At 53.3% G+C, this 19,377-nt stretch overlaps 7 non-coding genes across 7 annotated transcripts; all 7 read left to right on the top strand.

The window, feature by feature from the left end:
- Positions 1-827: 827 nt before the first annotated feature.
- Positions 828-920, top strand: LOC114905325. The gene has a single exon (XR_003796170.1). It is a non-coding gene; the product is annotated as a small nucleolar RNA SNORD116 (small nucleolar RNA).
- Positions 921-3,671: 2,751 nt separating this feature from the next.
- LOC114905315 lies at positions 3,672-3,764 on the top strand. Its single transcript, XR_003796161.1, has one exon. It is a non-coding gene; the product is annotated as a small nucleolar RNA SNORD116 (small nucleolar RNA).
- Positions 3,765-6,648: 2,884 nt separating this feature from the next.
- LOC114905326 lies at positions 6,649-6,741 on the top strand. The gene has a single exon (XR_003796171.1). It is a non-coding gene; the product is annotated as a small nucleolar RNA SNORD116 (small nucleolar RNA).
- Positions 6,742-9,467: 2,726 nt separating this feature from the next.
- Positions 9,468-9,560, top strand: LOC114905328. Its single transcript, XR_003796173.1, has one exon. It is a non-coding gene; the product is annotated as a small nucleolar RNA SNORD116 (small nucleolar RNA).
- A 2,069-nt stretch (positions 9,561-11,629) lies between these two features.
- LOC114905317 lies at positions 11,630-11,721 on the top strand. The gene has a single exon (XR_003796163.1). It is a non-coding gene; the product is annotated as a small nucleolar RNA SNORD116 (small nucleolar RNA).
- Positions 11,722-14,166: 2,445 nt separating this feature from the next.
- Positions 14,167-14,258, top strand: LOC114905320. The gene has a single exon (XR_003796166.1). It is a non-coding gene; the product is annotated as a small nucleolar RNA SNORD116 (small nucleolar RNA).
- A 2,715-nt stretch (positions 14,259-16,973) lies between these two features.
- Positions 16,974-17,066, top strand: LOC114905323. Its single transcript, XR_003796168.1, has one exon. It is a non-coding gene; the product is annotated as a small nucleolar RNA SNORD116 (small nucleolar RNA).
- The last annotated feature ends 2,311 nt before the right edge of the window (positions 17,067-19,377 follow it).

Below are 19,377 nucleotides of genomic sequence, written 5' to 3'. Positions count from 1 at the left end.
GGGAAAGCAGGAATCCGTGGCCTACTTCAACAGCCTCCGGGTTTCAGTGTTCGCATTCAGCCTCAGAAGCTTGAAGGGGTCTTTCTTCGTTCGGCGGGGCAGTTTCCAAAGCAGCGTGCTGTGTATAAACTGTGGCTTTTACGATCCGGTGTCTCTGCAGAGGGCCTCAGGGCACACGGAGACCAAGATGCAGATTCAGAGGAACACAAAGGATCCCAGAAGCGCGACCTCGTGAGCAGTTACAGTCGCATACGCACACACGCGTGAACACACACGTAGACCCTCTCTCATACCGGGCAACGTACGTGCCTAACATTCTGCAGTCGTGCTGTCAGACAAACATTGAGTTCTCAGTAAGGGTAGAAGTCCTTGGGAAGTAGGGTCCGGGCTCAAGCCCAGGTAAACATTGGCATGAATAACGTTCTCTGAGGACCCCTTTCCAATTCTGAAGACTGTGTGATTTATGTCCACTTCTCAGGTGCAGTTGCTAGGCAGGGGTGGCCGTCAGGAAAGACAAGAAGACTTTCGCATTGTCTGATGACTGGAGGTGGTAAGGAGAACTGGAAAAGTGAGGTGGGGGCGGGTTCCTAAGCATGGTCCTGGATGACTCAGGAAGGTAGGCGTTCACCCACCCTAAGTTGTGCCACTGGATATTAGGTTTTCCTCAGACGGGCCCAGTGGCTTCAAGAGTAGATTGACTGTTGCTTTTGCAGAGTGGCCTAAGGGCTGCGGATTCCCCAGGGTTTTGGAGTACTAGGAGGTCATGGCTCCTCTGCATACCCGCATGGCATGCCCGGTTGTGTTGTGCAGCGTCCCAGCACGTGCTTGGGTCGATGAAGACACCCTTGTATGCATTCCATGGAAAATCTGAACAAAATGAGTGAGAACACTCTACCGTCTCCTCATCGAGTCTGAGGTCCAGCACGTTTCCTCTCTCGGGCATATGGGACAGTGAGGAGCGAGGTTGGTAACCTGTGTAGAGTTGTGTTCCCATTGCTGGAGGAATGACGCCCAAAGGGTGTCTTGCAGGAAGTAGAGAACATAGACATGCTGGGGGCCAGCATCCCCTGTTGACATGCATGCAAATAGCATTCACGGCTCCCTACTTGGAGGGGCTCCTGTCTGATGGTCGACTGTGTCTACCCCTAAACTGGGTCATCTATGAATATCAGGTCACTGCTGAAAGACCGTTGAGGGAATGCGAGCGGTCAGGCTCTCCTGCTAGTCTTCAGAGTCGGAGTGTGTGCTGGTGTAGGGCCAGTGAGCTTGCAGCATGGAAGGGTGTGCTTTGGCTGGGATCGCACTTTGTGCACGCTGCTTCGGGGTTTAGCTCTGGAAGCCTTAAGGAGCAGGCTTCCCTTCTTGGTGCCTGGAGCATGAGGCCAGGCCTGTGGCCCTCCTTGTCATTCGGTTTGGCGCATTGAGGTTCTTGAGTGTCCAATGGGGCTGTAGCAGTGCGTGGGTGTGGGCTGGGGTTGGGTGTTGACAGAAAGGGGCTGATGGATTAGGTGGTGCCCATGTCAGCTCCTCTCTGCATCTCCTAGCACAGTCGTTGCACTAAGTGTGCCATCGTGGAGTGGGGTTAGCACCGAGTGCTGCATTTAAGCCTGCGTGGTTGCTGTTTCCTGGAGAGGAAGGTAAGGCATTATGAGGAAATTTCCTGTGTGATGTCGTGGGATGGGCTGTGATCATTCAGTTGCTGATGCTGGTCATGGTTTCCCAAGGAGGTCTCCTTTTCCTGATGGGCTGGCATCAGCTGCCTATGAAGGGGATGGCTTTCGATGTTTATGAGGATGCCTGCGATGTAGGTAACCTGCGTAGCATTGTGTTCCCTTTTCCGGAGAAATTATGCCCAAGTGGTTTCTTGCGGGACGTAGAGAAGATCGACATTCTGAGGCATCTGTGCCGGTCTTCTTGGGGGTAGGTCAGTTATATGAACATGCCCTTTGGCCACTTTGTTCCCTCATTTGGGAATGTGCAAAGGGAAAGTGTTTCTCCCAGAGAGCGTGACATGGCCGGCCCGTGTGGCACACAAGCCTTTCGAACAGCCAGAGCTTTATCTGGAGCAGTCTATTGGTGGGGCAGAGATGCGGGCACTGTTGTGATGCCAGGTGCACTGCCATGGACAGCCACTGTGCCTTTTGAAGCTTCCATGTCCCCTCACGTGGCAGAGGTCTTCCGTTGGCAATCTGTGGTTCTCGGGGACAGTGCTTTTGATCTGTGTGAGGTGCTCTGTAGTGTCGCTGTGGCAGTGGAGAAGTGCCAGGATGCATGGGGTGGGGTCGGCATCATTATAGCAGACATGTATGCACTCTGTGTTCCTTGGTGTACAGTGACCCCGTGTTCACAAGGTGTCTGCGACTTCATGTAAGGGCGAGTCACTCTGCGGGCAGGAGGAGGGCACTTAGGACGAGGCTGTCAAGCATTTTATCGTTTCCTCTGGGTTCAGGGCCGTGAAACCTGCCGGATGGGCGCTGGCGAGACGTGCTCGGGCAGATGGCCTAGGTTCCCCCATGGGGTTCCAACCTGGGTCCTGCTTGGTACAGTACACCACTTCCCGTGATGGACATTCCCACGGGTCCTCAGAACGTGATTTGGTCTCATTGGCGAGAATTGACATTTGGACCGTATTGCGTTAGCCCTTTGAGTGGTGCTAAGCTGCACTTGCCTGTAGCCAGCTGCAGATCGGAGTTTGCCTGCTCATCAGAGACTCCCTTGCTTCCAGAAGCACTGGGAGTGGCCCCAAGTCCACATTAGGTGTAGACTATTAGCTGGCAGGATCTCCATGTCCACATACATGTGACATCCACTGCCAGGAGGCAGGTCTTTTCCAGTCTTTGTGCTTTGGTCAGAAGCCGTGGCTATGGGAGACCGGGAGTCTGTGGCCTATTTCAACAGCTCCTGTGGGTCAAAATTCGCATGCGGCCTCCTGCAGCTGACAGGGGTCTTTCTCATTTCTGTTGGGGGTCCAACCAGGGTGTTGTGTATAAACTCTGGTGTTTACTGTTGGAGGCCTCTGCAGAGGGCCACAGGGACACACAGAGAGCAAGACGCGTTTTCAGAGGCACACACAGGAACCCACAATCGCGTCATCGTGCGCAAAGTCACGAATACACACATACAGCATCTCACACACTGGTCAGTGTACGTGTCTAACTTCCTACAGACATGCTGTGAGACACAAATCAATACTCGGTAAGGGATAGAGGTCCTTGGGAAGCAGGTTCAGAGCTGAAGCCCAGGTAAATATTCACAGGGATCATGTTCTCTGAGGACCCCGGTCCACTTCTGAAGCCTCGGTGATTTGTGTCCACTCCTCAGGTGCAGTTGCTCGGCAAGGCTGGCTGGCGGCAAAAACAAGAAGACTTTCATATGGTCTGATGACTGGATGTGCCAAGGACAACTGGAAAAAGTGAGGCGGGCTCATGTTGCCAAGCGTGGTCCTGGATAACTCAGGATGGTAGGCATTCACTCACACTAAGATGTGCCATGGGACATTAGGTTTTCCTCAGATGGGCCCAATGGCTGCAAGAGTAGATTGACTGTTGCTTTTGCTGAGTGGCCTGAAGACTGTGGATTCCCCAGGCTGTTGCAGTACTCCAGGGTCATGGCTCCTCTGCAGAGTACTGTGGCCTCTCCGGTTACATTCTGCAGCTTCCCAGCATGTGTTTGGATCGATGATGACACCCTTGTATGCATTCCTTGGAAAATCTGAACAAAATGAGTGAGAACACTCTACCGTCTCCTCATCGAAACTGAGGTCCAGCACGTTTCCTCTCTTGGCGGTAGGACACAGATAATCTGAACAAATTGGTAGATCTGAACAAAATGAGTGAGAACACTCTACCGTCTCTTCATAGAATCTGAGGTCCAGCACATTTCCTCTCTCGTGGGTAGGGCACCATTAGGAGTGAGGGCCATCGTCCCCTTGTGACACGCATGCAAACACCATCCAGGGCTCCAGCATTGGAGGAGCTCCTGTTTGAGGGTGGACAATGTCTGCACATAAGCTGGGTCATCTGTGAGTCCCATGTCCCTGCTGAAAGGCCGTTGAAGGAATGCGAGGTGGCAGTCTCACCTGCTGGTCTTCAGAGTCAAACTGTGTGCTGGTGTAGGCCCAGTGAGCTTGCAGCTTGGGAGGTGTGTTTTGGCCGGGATCTCGCTTTGTGCATGACGCTTCGGAGGATGCTTCTGGAATCCAAAATGAGCAAGCTTCCCTTGTTGGAGCCTGGAGCCTCCGGCCAGGCCTGTGGCTCTCCCTGTTGTTGTGTTTCACACAGTGAAGTTCTTGAGTGCCCGGTGGGCCTGGAGCAGTGGGTTGGTTTGGGCTGGTGATTGGCGTCGGCGGAAGGGGCCTGATGGATTAGGCCTCGGTGTTGCCATTGTCAGCTCCTCTACTCCAATTCCCGACACAGTGTTGACGTCAAGTTGGTCATCATGGTGTGGAGTGAGGACCGAGTGCTGTATTTAAGCCTGCGTGGTGGCTGATGGACTGGACATAACAGTAAGGCATGATGAGGAGGGGTCCTGTGTGAAGTTGTGGCATGGGCTGTCATCATTGGGTTGCGGGCACTGGCCTCGGCTTACCAGGATGTGTCATGTTCATGATAGGCTGGTATCAGCTGCGTATGGAGGGGATGGCTTTGCCCGCTCATGTGGATGCCGTCAGGTCGGTAACCTGCAGGAGTTGTGATCTCGTTGCTGGAGGAATGACGATGAAAGGGTGTCCTGCAGGATGTAAAGATGATAGGCATGCTGAGGCATCAGTGCCGGTCTTCTTGGAGGAAGGTGTGTTATGCGAACATGCCCTTTGGCCACTTTGTTCCCTCATATGAGAATGTGCAAAGCGAAAGTGTTTCTCCCAGAGGGCATGATGCGGCTGGTCCATGTGTCCTGCAAGCCTTTCGAAGAGACAGAGGTATTTCTGGAGCAGTCCATTGGCGGGGCAGAGATGGGGGCACAGGTGCTATGCCAGGTGCGCTGCCGTGGACAGCCACTGTGCCCTTTGAAGCTTCCAGGTCCCCTCGCATGGCAGAGGTCTTCCGTTGGAAATCTGTCTGTGGTTCTCGGGGACAGTGCCTTTGATCTCTGTGAGGTTCTTGGTAGTGTCGCTGTGGCAGTTGAGAAGTGCCAGGATGCATGGTGTAGGGTCAGTGTCATCAAAGCAGACATGCTTGCGTTCTGTAATCCCTGGTGTAGAGTGTCCCCATGTTTGCATGATGTCTATGGCTTCCAGTAGTTTCGGGTTGCCCTGTGGGCAGGAAGAGGTCACATAGGACATGGCTGTAAGGCGTTTGAGTGATCCCTCCGGGTTCATGGACGCGAAACCTGCCGGCTGGGTGCTGGCAAGTCGTGACCGGGAACGGGGTCTAGTTTCCGCTGTGCGGTTTGAACGTGGATTATGGTTGCTGAAGCCCACTACTTCCTGTGGTGGGTATTCCCAGGGGTCCACGAAAAGTGATTTGTGCCAGTTGGTGAGAATTGGCAGTTGGACCAAATTTCGTTAGCCCCTTGAGAGGTGCCAGGCTGCTTTTGACCTGCATCCAGCTGTAGATCGGTGTCCACCCGACCATAGGAGGTTCCCTTGCTTCCAGAATTTCTGGGAGGGGCCCCAAGTGCACATCAGATGTGCTACTAGCTGGCAGGTTCTTCAGGTCCACGTACATGTGACACCCACGGCCGGGAGGCAAGTCTGTTTAGGTATTTGTGCTTTGGCCAGAATGCTTGGCTGTGGGAGAGCGGTAGTCCGTGGCCTATTTCAACAGCCCCTGTGGCTCAAAGTTTGAATTCAGCCTCTTGGAGCTGATAGGGGTCTTTCTTCATTCAGTAGGGGGGGGGGTCCAAAGCCAAGGCGCTGGAGGTCAAAGTTCGCATGCGGCCTCTTGAAGGTGATAGAGGTCTTTCTCCATTCAGTTGTAGGGTCCAAAACTAGTGTTCCTCATATAAACTTTGGCCTTTACTGTTCACAGTCCCTGCAGAGGGCCACAGGGACAGACAGAGACCAAGACGCGGATTCAGAGGCACTCACTGAAACCCGCCAGCCCGTCCTTATGCGCAGTCACAGAAAGACACATGCACATGCGTGAACACACACAAACACCGTCTCACACACAGGCCAACATACGTGCCTGAGTTCGTGCAGTTGTGCTGTCAGACATGCATTCTGTTCTCAGTAAGGGATAGAGGTCCTTCGGAAGCAGGTTCAGGCATCACACCCAGGTTAATATTCACATATATCATGTTTTCTGAGCACCCCGGTCCAATTCTGAAGCCTTTATGGTTTCTGTCCACTTCTCTGGTGAAGTTGCTGGGCAAGGCTGGCCGTCGGCATAGAGAAGAAGACCTTTCCATGGTCTGATGACTGGATGTGCTAAGGAGAAATGGAAAAAATGAGGCAGGGGCATGTTGCTGACTGTGGCCGTGGATAACTCAGGACAGTAGGCAATCAACCACCCCAAGATGTGCCAATGGATATTAGGGTTTCCTGAGACGGGCCCAGTGGCTGCAATAGTGGATTGCCTGTTACTCTTGCTGAGTGCTCTGAGGGCTGTGGATTCCCCAGGTTTTTCAAATACTCCGGGGTCATGGCTCCTTTGCAGAGCCAAGCGGCCTGCCCTGTTGTGTTGAGCACTGTCCCAGTATGTGCTTGGATTGAAGATGACACCCTTGTATGCATTCCTTGGAAAATCTGAATTAAATGAGTGACAACACTCTACTGTTTCCTCATCGAGTCTGAGGTCCAGCACGTTTCCTCCCTTGGGGGTAGGGTACAGTTGGGAGTGGAGGCCAGCATCCCCTTTTTGACATGCATACAAACACCACCCATGGTGCCAGCATTTAAGGGGCTCCTGTCTGAAGGTCGACCATGTCTGCACCTTACCTGAATCGTCTATGAATCCCAGGTCCTTGGTGAAAGGCCAATGACGGATTACAAGGCGGCACACTGTCTTGCTGGTTTTAGGTGTCATAGTGTGTGCTGGTCCAGGCCCAGTGAGCCTGCGGCTTGGAGAGTTGTGTTTTGGCCATGTTTCCCCTTTGGTCGTGGCACTTTGTGGGGTGTTTGGAAGCCAGAATGAGCCAGCTTCTTTCGTTGTGGCCTGGAGCCCCAGGCCAGGCATACGGCCCTCCCTGTTGTTGCTTTTGCCGCGATGAGTTTCTTGAGTGCCCAGTGGGGCTGGAGCAGTGGGCAGGGGTGGGCTGGCGCTGGGTGTCGGCGGAAGGGGGCTGACGGATTAGGCCTCGGTGTTGCCCTTGTCAGCTCGTGTACTGCAACTCTCAGCACAGTGTTGGTGCCAAGTGGGTCATCGTGTAGTTGAGTGAGGACCGAGTGCTGCATTTAAGCCTGCATGGTGGCTGATGACCTGGACAGGAAGGTAAGGCATGATGAGGACAGATCCTGTGTGATGTCATGGGATGGGCTGTCATCATTGGGTTGCAGGTGGTCGCCTCATCTTGCCTAGTATGTCCCTGAACCGTGAGGGTTGCCATCAGCTGCCTAGGGAGGAGAGGGCTTTTGCGGTCCAAGTGGATGTGTTGTGATTGGTGACCTGTGTCGACTGGGGACCCCTTGCCTGAGGAATGACACCCAAATGGTTTATTGTGGTGGGTAGAAGAGATCCAGTTGCTGAGGAGTTGGGGCTGGCCTCCCTAGGGGGAAGTGAGTTATGCAAACATGCCCTTTGGCCCCTTTGTTCCCTAGTTATGGAATGTGCGAGGCGAAAGTGTTTCTCCCAAAGGGAATGACACGGCCTGCCCAGGTAGCACGCAAGCCTTTCACAGGGCCAGAGGTTTATCTGTGGAAAACCGTGGGTGTGGCAGAGATGGGGGCGATATTGCGATGCCATGCACGCTGCCATGGACAGCCAGTTGTGCTCTTTCAGGGTTTCAGTTCCCCTCCCATGGCAGAGGTCCTCCATTTGAAGTCTTTCTGTGATCCTCGTGGATGGCACCTTGGATCTCCGTGAGGTCCTTGTTAGTGTTGGTGTGATGCTGACGAGATTACAGAATGTATGGCGTGGGGTCGAGCTCATCAAAGCCGACATGCTTGCTGTCTGTCTTCCATGGTGCTCAGTGTCTCCCATGTTAGCATGGTGTCTGTGGCTTCTTGTTGTGTCCAATCGCCCTGTGGGCAGGAGGAGGGCACGTGGGACAAGGATATCCAGCATCTGAGCATTTCCTCAGGGACCAGAGCCACGAATCCTGCCAGTTGTTTAGCTGGCCAGAGCCTGGCCAGGAAGGTGGCCTAGTTTCCTTGTGCAGTTCGACCCTGCATAATGGTGGCTGAAGACCAACACTTCCCATGATAGGCATGCCTGTGGGTCCATGGAAAGTGATTTGGCATAGTTGGCCTTAAGTGGCACCTGGTCTTAAGTCCTTTGGCCCCTTGAGAGGAAGAGGGGCTGCATCTTGCCTGTAGCCAGCTGCAAGGCAGTGTCGGCCTGCCCGTGGGAGGTTCCCTTCTTCCCAGAGGTGCTGGGAGTGGCCAGCAAGTGCACATCAGATGTGCTAGGGTAGCTGGCAGGGTCTCCAGGTTTATGTAGATGTCACACCCACAGCCAGGAGGCCAGGCTGGTCTCATCAAGTCTGTGTGCTTTGGTCAGAAGACGGTGCTGTTGGAGAGCAGGAGTCCATTGCTTATTTCAACAGTCTCTGGGGTCAAAGTTCGCATGCAGTCTCTTGAAGGTAGCAGGGGTCTTTCAACGTTCTGTGGCAGGGCCCGAGGCCATGGCTCTGTGTATAAGTTGTTGCTTTTCCTGTTTGAGGCCTTTACAGAGGGGTACAGGGACACACAGAGGTCCCAATGTGGGTACAGAGGCACACACAGAAACCCGCAAGTGAGTCCTCGTGCGCAGTCACAGTCACACACATGTGCAGGTATGTGCATGTACACATATACCCTCACACTCGCGGGCCCACCTACATGCCTACATTCCTTCAGTCATGCTGTCAGACACGCATTCACTCCTCCATAAGGGATTGAGGTGCTTGGGAAGCAGGTGCCGGGCTTATCCCCAGGTAAATGTTGGCATGAATAGTGTTCTCTGAGTACGCCGGTCCAATTCTGAAGCCTGTGTGATTTCTGTCCACTTCTTAGGTGCAGTTGCTGGGCAAGGCTGGCCATCAGCTAAGACAAGAAGACCTTCACGTAGTCTGATGACTGGAGGTGCAAGGGAGACCTAGAAGAAATGGGGCAGCCCAGGGTGCCGAGCATGGCTGTGGGTCACTCAGGACAGTAGGTATTCTCCCACTCCAAGATGTGCCATTCGATATTAGGGTTTCCTTGTGTGGTCCCAGTGGTTGCAAGCGTGGATTGACTGATCTTAATGCTGAGAGGCCTGGGTAGTGGCGATTCCCCAGGCTCTGGAGCTCTCCGAGGTCACTGGGTTCTCTGCAGACCCATACAGATTCACTGATCTTAATGCTGAGAGGCCTGCCCTTTGGGTTCTGCAGCATCCCAGCACATGCTCGGAACAATGATGTCTTCCTCATATGCATTCCTTGGAAGATCTACAGGAAATGATTGTGAACACCCTACCGTCTCCTTATTGAAACTGAGGTCCACTCCGTGGCTTCCAGAGGGAATGTAAGGAGAGTGTCATGTTGCAATTGCTGCCTTGGATATCCGCAGTCACATTGTGTGAGTTTAGTTGGCGGGATTCTTGTGGGGAGAAGAACCATTGGGAAAGAGCCTGAGATGCACATCCATGGAGGAAGGCTAGGGAGAGCATGTCATCTCTGGGCACCCAAGTTTAATCAAACTTCTGTGGTGAGGGTTGGCTCTGGAACCTTGCCGTGAGACGTTTTGATCTGGGGAGAAAGAGAAAGGCAAGGCAAGTGGGAAATAAATGTGACATGGTTGGCTAAGCCCATGGGTGGACTGGTGGGCGGATAGATTGACAATGGGCATAGGGTTCCTGGAACTCCTTTGGGATGCCTTCAGGTGCATTTGAAAGCGTGTATAGGGAAGGATTATGGGTGCACGTTCATGAACCATCCCGCCCTTGGCCTCTCCTTTGCCAATTTGCATCATGGCGGGTCCCTGTGCCAGGTAGTAGTTGCCTTTGTGGCACAGTATGGTGTCTTCGCAAGAGGGCCAGTTTGGAGGCCATGGGGTTTTTTGACCCTGTCTGGCCACGTTCACCCTATGTTGAAAATGTGAAGGTGTTCCTCAGGACTCCCCAGCGTCATTTCTGTACCCAGCCCACACACTGTTCCCTGAGGATTAGAGCTCTTCCCGGAGGTCTTTGGGCACAACCCAGAAACAAGGGATTCGGCTTTCAAGGAGAGCCTGCAGGTTTAAGGGCAGAAGAGTTTTGTGGCACTGGGATCATTTTGTCCTGTCACCCACTGGTGGGCGAACCTGTGGTCTCCGGTGTGCCTGGCCTCAGGCCAGAGAAGTCATGCCGTTTCAAGAGTCCGGGCTGCTGGCTGCGTTTTCTTATTGCACGGCTCTGGCTGACACATTGGTTCTGGAGGACCTGGGTCTCAAGCTTTCTCCAAAGTTGTGGCACTGATGGGCCCAGCATGCGAAAATGCAAGGCGTCAAGTGAAGTAAGCCAGTTGCAGCAAGGGTCTTGTCCCGCAACTTTGGGCATTGAAATGGCTCTGATGCCATTCGCTTTCCATATGGTCCAAGTAAAGGGGCTCTGGCTTGGCAGGAGGCCAGGAAGAATGCCAGTTGGTGAGTCCCATTGGTTAGTCCAGGAGTGCCTCGGGTGCCCTTTGTTGCGGGGCCCAGCGAGCCGCTTTTGAAGGAGGTCATCACTTTTGGCGAAGGGCCATTCCCTTCTGGAAAGTAACTGGGACAGCATTTCCCCTCGATTGTGAGTCCATTGTGAGGAAGCGTATGTGCCAAGAGCGGGTGTGTTTCCCTGGAGGGCAGTGGGTCTTAGGCTGAGGGGACCCAGTTCCCCTGAGGGTGTCTCAGGGGTTTAGGATGACATCATTATGCTTTGTCGGTGGGGAGGGCACCCAGGGTGGGAATTACAAGGCTCGAGACCAGGGGGCTGATGGACTACAGCGCACATTGTCCTGATGGATGCCTGCTCTGAAGGCATCCACGCCCCGATGCTTTCATGTTTGGCTGCTGACACACAGACAAAATGGGCAGCAAATTAAACATAGAGGCGACATAGAGCTCACATGTCTGGGTGGTATCACCCTTTCCCTCTGTGCGCCTGTGCACCCATGTACCATCCTCAAGCATCCGTGTTTTCTATCACTCCGAGCCAGGTGGAGTGCCAGGGAAGAAAGGCCAGTGGCAGCATGTGACCCTCTGCATATTCTGTAATACCCAGCAAGTCAAGGAAGACACGGCAAGGCGAGGCAAGGCAGTCTCAGATGCATGTTGGCATGCAGTCCGTGAGGTTACTGGTGGAACCCTCATTGCAGTAAACTGCACTTCTTTACAAAACACAGATGTTTGCCCACGGTACTTTTGCATCGGGGCTGCACCATAATCTTCTGGGGCTTTCCCAGGGAGCACAAGCTCCAATGCTCTGAGACTTGGCTGCAATTCCTGCCCCACCTCTCAGTTCTGGGCGCTCCTGAAGGTTGACAAGATTCAGTTCGCTGGCCATCCTGCGGTGGAGGCTGCGACTTTGCACATCCAGCCTTTGAGCAGGTGCTTGGATTGATGATTACTCCCACAAATGCATTCCTTGGAAATCTGAACAAAATGAGTGAGCAATCCCTACCATCTCCTCATCAGAACTGAGGTCCAGCACTTGCATCCCAAAGGGAAAGTAAGGAGAAGTTCATGTTTCATTTGCTGCATTGGGCGTCCACAGACACCTTGCTCATGTTGAGGGTGGCGGCATTCTCGTGGGGAGAAGAGCCATTGGGAAAGGTGCCTGGGATGCACATCCATGTGGGAAGGCTAGGGACAGCGTGCCGTCTCGGTGTTCTTGAGTCTAGCCAGGATTGCTGTCCCCTGCCTCAGTTGAGTGTGCAGGTGCCAGAGGAAGTGTGAGCTTGTGGCGGGCCTTGGGCCTGCCATTGAGTTCTACAGGCCTTCCCCACCCCCCGGTCGTTGCTTTGTTCCCTCAAGGAAACAGGTGTCTCTACACTCAGGGTCAGAGCAGGATTCCTAGCCTAGGCCAGGCTTCTTTGTCATGGTCTGCTTAGGATATGTGATGCAGGGTAGGTATCTCCTGTTGATCGGGGGAAATCAAATGGGCCACTGTCCCCGGAAGTTGGGCCCAAGCTGATGGCTTCTCCTCGGGTTGTGTCCTCCTTATGTGTTAGTGGGCTGGGGGGCTGGAAAATGCCTTAGGCAATTCCCTGGGAAATCAAGCTTCTGTGGTGAGAGGTTGCTATTGCACCTTGCCGTGAGATGTTTTTATGCAGGCAGAGACAGAAGGGCAAGGTGAGCGGAAAATACCCATGAGTTTCTTGGCTAATCCCTCAGGTAGACTGGTGGGTGGATAGATCACAGTGGGCATAGGGTTCCCGGAAGGCCTTTGTGATGCTTTCAGGAGCGTTTGGAGGCATGTGCAGGGAAGGAATATGGGTGCACGTTCGAGGACCATCTCACTGTTTTCTTCTCCTTTGTTGATTTACTTCATGGCGGGTCCCTGTGCCGACGAATGGTTGCCTTCGTGGCACAGTATGGTTTCTTCTCATGGGGGCTGATTTGGAGGCCGTGAGGTGTTTTGTCCCTGTCTGGCCACGTTCCCCCTGTGTTGAAGATATGAAGGTGTTCCTCAGGACAACCCAGCATCGTTTCTATACCCGGCCCACGTAGCGTTCCCTGAGGATTTGAGCTCTTCCTGGAGGTGAATGGGCACAAACATGCGGAAACAAGGGAATCAGCTGCCAAGGAAAGGCTACAGATTTAAGGGCAGGAGAGGATGTGTGGTGTGGGGGCCATTTGGTCCCACCACCAGCTGGTGCAGCGAGCTTGTGGTCTCTGGCATGCCTGGCCTCAGGCCACAGATGTCATGCCAGTTCAAGTGTCCATGCTGTTGGCTGGGTTCTCTTGTTTCACGACTGTGGGTACATTTTGTGCTGGAGGACCTGGGTCTCATGGGTCCTCCGAGGTCATTCCACTGACGGGCCGAGACTGCAAAATTGCAAAAACCCACGGCAAGTTACCCAGTTGCTGCAAGGGTTTGCGCCACAACTTTGGGCATTGGAATGGCTCCGATGCCTTTAACTTTGCGTGTGGTCAAAGGGAGGGTCCCCTGGCTTGGCAGGAGGCCAGGAAGTATGCCTGCTGGTGAGTCACCCTTGGTCAGTCCAGGGATTCCTCAGGTGTCCTTTGTCACGGGTCCCTATGAGCCGCATTTGATGGAGGTCATCACATTCGGCAAAGGGCCATTCGCTTGTGGAAGATCTCAGGGACCACATTTCTCCTTGAGGGTGAGTCCATTGTGAGGAAGTGTATATGCTAAGAGTGGGTGTGTCCACCTGGAGGACAGTGGCTCTTAGGCTGAGGGGACCCACTTCCCCTGAGGGTGTCTCAGGGGTTAAGGATGACATCCTTATGCTGTGTTGGCGTGGAGGTCGCTCAGGGGGGTAATTGCAGCACCCGTATCAGGGGGTTGATGGGCAGCAGCGCTCTTTGTGCTGATGGCTGCATGCTCTGAAGGCATCTACATCACAATGCATTCACATTTGGCTGCGAACACACAGACAAGATGGGCAGCAAATGAAATTTTGAGGCGAGATAGAGCACATATCTCTGGGTGGTATCACCCATTCCCTCTGTGCACCCATGCACCATCCTCAAGCGTGCATGTGTTCTCTCACCCTGAACCAGGTGCATTGCCAGAGAATGAATGCCACCAGCAGCATTGGGCCCTCCGTATAGTCTGTGATACCTGGTGAATAGTGGACTTTGTGGCAAGGAGAGGCGAGGCAAAGGAGTCTCAGAGGGGCGTTGGCGTGAAGTCCTTGATGTTCCTGGTGGAAACCTTGTGGCAGTAAGCGGAACATCTTTGCAGAAACCTAGATGTTTGTCCACAGGATATTGTGCACCAAGAGTACACCATTACCTTCTGGGCTCTTCCTGGGGCACCCAAGCTCCAATGCCCTGAGACTTGGCTGCACTTCCTGCCCCATGGTTTGATTCTGGCCACTCCTGACTGCTGACATGATTGAGCTCACTGGCTGTCCCATGGTGGAGGCTGTGACTTTGCATGTCCAGGCTTTGAGCACGTGCTTGGATCGATGATGACTCCCAAAAATGAATTCCTTGGAAATATGAACAAAATGAATGAGAAATCCCTACCATCTCCTCATCAGAACTGATGTCCAGCACATAGCTCCCAAAAGAAGAGTAGAGAGAGGTCACGTTGCATTTAGCTATTGTGGGGATCCACAGCCACATTGTTCAAGTGGAGAGTGGCAGCCTTCTCTGGGAAAAGGGCCATTTGGAGAGGAGCCTGTTATGCCCATTCACCTAGGAAGGCTTAGGACAATTAGTCGTCTATGGGCAACTAAGTCTATCAAGGTCTTCTGTCTCCTGCCACAGTTTAGCGTGCATTCAGAAGAGGAAACATTAGCCCTTGGTGGGGCTCTGGCCTGCCAGTGAGTTCTAACATTCTCCCCCGCCCCCTATTCATGGCCTTGTGCCTTCAAGGAAACAGAAGTCTCTGTGCTCAGGGTCAGAGCAGGAGTCCTGGCCTAGGTCAGTCTTTCTTGTCATGTTCTGCTTGGGAGACAGGTTTCAGATTAGGTTTCTCATGATGAGGGGTGAAATCAAATGGGCCACTGTCCCTGGGAGTTGGGCCAAGCTGATGGTTCCTCCTCGGTTGTGATCTGCTTGTGTATTGTGTGCAGGTGAACTTGAATATGTCTTAGTCAATTCTCAGGAAAATAAAACTTCTTTGGTGAGGGGTGGCTCTGGCACCTTGCCTTCAGACATTTCGATCCTGGTTGAGGGAGAAAGGAAAGGCAAGCAGGAAATACACGTGAGATGGCTGGCAAAGCCCACAGGTTTACTGGTGGGTGCATAGATCGATGGTGGCCGTAGGGTTCCCGGAACACATTTGGGATTCCCTCAGGAGCATTTGGAGGCACGTGTAGGGAGGGAACACGGGAGCACATTTGTGGACTGTCCCGCCTTTTTCCTCTCCTTTGTCAATTTGCTTCATGGCGGGTTCCTGTGCCAGCGAATGGTTGCCTTCCAGACATGGTATAGTGTTTTTCATGGGGACAGATTTGGAGGCCGTGGGGTGTTTTGTCCATGTCTGGCCATGTTTGCCTTGTGTTGAAGATGTGAAGGTGGTCCTCAGTACAGCCCACCATCGTTACTACACCCAGCCCACATAGTGTTCCCTGAGGATTGCAGATCTTCCCAGAGGTCATTGGGCACAACCATGCGGAAAAAGTGGAGTCGGCTGCCAAGGAAAGACTGCAGATTGAAGGATAGGAGAGGATTTGTGGTGCAGGGGTCATTTTTCCTGCCACCTGCTGGTGCGTCGAGACTGTGGTATCTGGCGTCCCTGGCCACAGGCCAGACAAATTATACCGGTTCAAGTGTCTAGGCTGTTGGCTGGGTTCTCTCGTTGCACAGCAGTGGGTAACACGTTGTTTCTAGAGGATCTGGGCCTCACGGTTTCTCCGAGGTCACGTCACTGACGGGACAGAGTGCAAAAGTGCCAGGCACCACTGCAAGTGACCCAATTGCTGCAGTGGTTTGCCCCCCACTTTGGGCATCGGAATGGCTCTCATGACATTAGGCTGCAAGGGTTTTCCTCACCACGGTGGACATCAGAATGCTTCCCATGGCATTAGCTTTGTGTCTGGGTCAAGAGTAGGTCGTCTGTCTTGGCAACAGGCCAGGAAGTAGGCCTGCTGGTGAGTCTCCCTTGGGCAGTCCAGGTGTTCCTCAGATGTCCTTTTTCACGGGTCCCAACGAGCCGCATTTTTTTTTTTTTTTTTTTTTTTGCTGTATGCGAGACTCTCACTGTTGTGGCCTCTCCCGTTGTAGAGCACAGGCTCTGGGCACACAGGCTCAGTGGCCATGGCTTACGGGCCTAGCCATTCTGCAGCCCGTGGGATCTTCCTGCACCAGAGCACAAACCCGTATCCCCTGCATCGGCAGGCGGACTATAAACCACTGCGCCACCAGGGAGGCCCCCTACGAGCTGCTTTTGATGGAGGCCCTCATATTCGACCAAGGGCCATTCCCTTGTGGAAGATCTCTTCCACTTTAGGGCGCGTCCATTGTTTGGAAGCATATGTCCTAAGGGCATGTGTTTTCCCCTAGAGGGCACTGGCTCTTATGCTGAGGGGGCACAGTTGCCCTGTGGGTGTCTTAGGGGTTCAGGAAGCCATCCTTCTGATGTGATGGATGGGAGAGTGCTCAGGAAAGGAATTGCAGGGCCTGAGACCACGGGGTTGTTGGACAGTGGGGCTCTTTGTCCTGATGGCCACAGGCTCTGAAGGCATCCGCGCTACGTTGCTTTCATGTTTCCCTGTGGACAACACGCAAAATGGGCAGCAAATGAAATGTTGAGGGGAGATAGAGCTCACATCGTTGCGTGGTATTGCCCCTAACATGGGTGCACCCATGCACCCTCCTAAAGTACACGTGTGTTCCCTCACCCCGAACAAGGGGGAATCCCAGGGAAGGAATGACAACAGCAGAGCAGCCTGGGGCCATCCGTATAATCTGTGATACCCAGTGAAGTGACAAGAGTGAGGCAGGGTGAGGCCAGGTGAAAGAGACTCAGAGGGGTTTTGGCATGCATTCCATGAGGATCCTGGTTTAACCCTTGTTGCGCTAAGTGGCACTTCTTTGGTGAAACCTAGAGGTTTGGCCACTGGAACTTGGGCACTGGGGCTACACTCTCACCTTCTCGCATTTTCTCGGGGAACGGGATCTTCGATGCCCTGAAAACTGGCTGCATTTCCTGCCCCATGGCTGGGCTCTGGCCACTTCCATATGCTGACATGATTCAGCTCGCTGACCATCCCGTGGTGGAATCTGCAACTCTGCATTTCCAGCATTTGAGCATTTGCTTGGATCGATGATGACCCCCCAAAAATGTATTCCTTAGATAACTGAAAAAAATGAGTGAGAAATCCCTACCATCTTCTCATTGGAACTGAGGTCCAGCACGTGGCTCTCAAAAGGAAAGTAGGGAGAGGTTCACGTTGCATTTGGTGGTGTGCTTGTCCACAGCCACGTTGCTCAAGTTTAGGATTCTGGCCGTCTCATGGGGAGAAGAACCATTGGGAAAGGAGCCTGGGATACCAATCCAGGTGGGAAGGCTAGGGACAGAGTGCTGTCTCTGGGTTCATTGGTCTAGCCAAGACTGCTGTCTCCTGCCACGGTTCAGCATGAGGGTAGGACAGGAAACGTGAGCCATTGGTGGTCCTGTCGCCTGCACTTGCATTCTACAGGCTGCCCCCGTGGGGGTGTCGTTGCCTTGTGCCCTCAAACAAACAAGTCTGTATGCTCGGGGTCAGAGCAGGATTCCTGGCCTATGGCAGGGTTCTTTGTCATGTTCTGCTTGGGAGACCAGATGCAGTTTAGGTTTCTCCTGATGAGGGGAGGAATCAAATGGGGCACATTCCCCGGGAGTTTAGAAAAGCTGATGGTTCCACCTTGGGTTCCGTCCTGATTGTGTGTGCTATCTAAATGGGCTAGAAAATGCCTTAGTCAAGCTTAGTCATGTGAGGGGTGGCTCTGGCATCTTGTGGAGACACATTGGGATCCCGGTGTAGAGAGAAAGACAAGGCAAGTTAAAAAGGCACTTGAGATGGCTGGCTAAGCCCTCAGATTTACAGGTGGGTGGATAGATCGACGGTGGCCATAGGGATCCCGGAACACATTTGGGATTCCCTCAGGAGCGATTGCAGGCACATGTAGGAAGGGAACTCGTGACCACATTTGTGGACTGTCCCGCCTTTTTCCTCTCCTAGATCGATTTGATTCATGGTGGGTCCCTGTGCCAGCGAATGGATGCCTTCGTGGCACAGTATGGTTTCTTCTCATGGGGGAGGATTTGGAGGCCGTGGGGTGTTTTGGCCCTGGCGGTCGATGTTCCCCCTGTGGTGAAGATTGAAGGTGCTCCTACGTACAACCCAGGATCGTTTCCACACCTGGCCCACATAGCGTTCCCTGTGGACTGCTGCTCTTACCAGAGGTGACTGAGCACAACCATGCAGAAAAAAAGGTAGTTGGCTGCCAAGGAAAGGCTACAACTTTAAGGGCAGGAGTGTATGTGTGGTACGAGGGTCATTTTTCCTGCTGGTGCGTCGAGACTGTGGTATTCGACCCTCTTGGCCACATGCCACACAAGTCATACAGATTCAAGTGTCTAAGCAGTTACCTAGGTTCTCTTGTTGCACGGCTGTAGGTAATATGTTGCTTCTAGAGGACTTGGCCTCACAGTTTCTCCGAGGTCACGTCGCTGACGGGCGCAGAGTGGGAAAGTGCCAGCCACCACTGCAGGTGACCCAATTGCTGTCACTCTTTGCTCCGCCACTTTGCGCACTGGAATGGCTCCCACGCCGTTAGGCTGCAAGCGTTTTCCCCGCCACGCTAGGCATCGGAATGCTTCGCGTGCCATTAACTTTCTGTGTGGGCCAAGGGTAGGTCGTCTGTCTTGAAAGCAGTCCAGTAAGTATGCCTGCTGGTGAGTCTGCCTTGATCAGTCCAGGTGTTCCTCACGTACGCTTTGTCACGGGTCCCTATGAGCCGCTTTTCATGGAGGCCGTCATATTCAGCCAAGGGCCTTTCCCTCGTGGAAGATGTCTTCCCCTTAAGGGCGTGTCCATTGAGTGGAAGCATATGTGCCTAGGGCAGATGTGTTCACCTGGAGGTCACTGGCTCTGAGTCTAAGGGGGCACAGTTGCGCTGAGGTTGTCTCAGGGGTTCAGGAAAACATCCTTTTCCTGTGCTAGAGGGGACAGTGCTCAGCAGAGGCGTGGCAGGGTCCGAGACCACGGGGTTGTTGGACAGCGGGGCTCTTTTCCCTGATGGCCACACGCTCTGAAGCTGTCTGCGCTACGTGGCATTCATGTTTCCCTGCGGACAGCCAGGCAAGATAGGCAGCAAATGAAATGTTGAAGAGAGATAGGGCACGCTTCGCTGGGTCGTATCGCTCTTTCCCTTGTTGCACCCATGCACACTCCTCAACTAAGCGTGTGTTCTCTCAGCCCGAATCAGATGGAATGCCAAGGAAGGAATACCAGCATCAGAGCAGCCTGGGGCCATCCGTATAATTCGTGATAACCTTTGAAGTGAGGAGAAAGAGTCTTGCAGGGATGTGGGCGCACATTCCATGAGGAACCTGGTTTAAACCTTGTTGCGGTAGGCGGCACTTCTTTGGTAAAACCTAGAGGTTTGGCTACGGGAACTTGAAAAAGGGGTGACACACTCACCTTCTGGCCTTTTCTCGGGGAACACGAGCTTTGAGG

This window comes from Monodon monoceros, unplaced genomic scaffold (genome assembly GCF_005190385.1).
Source record: "Monodon monoceros isolate NGI ecotype Baffin Bay Population unplaced genomic scaffold, NGI_Narwhal_1 Super_Scaffold_21, whole genome shotgun sequence".
Taxonomy (NCBI): domain Eukaryota; kingdom Metazoa; phylum Chordata; class Mammalia; order Artiodactyla; family Monodontidae; genus Monodon; species Monodon monoceros.
This window is presented reverse-complemented; position numbering and strand designations above follow the sequence as displayed.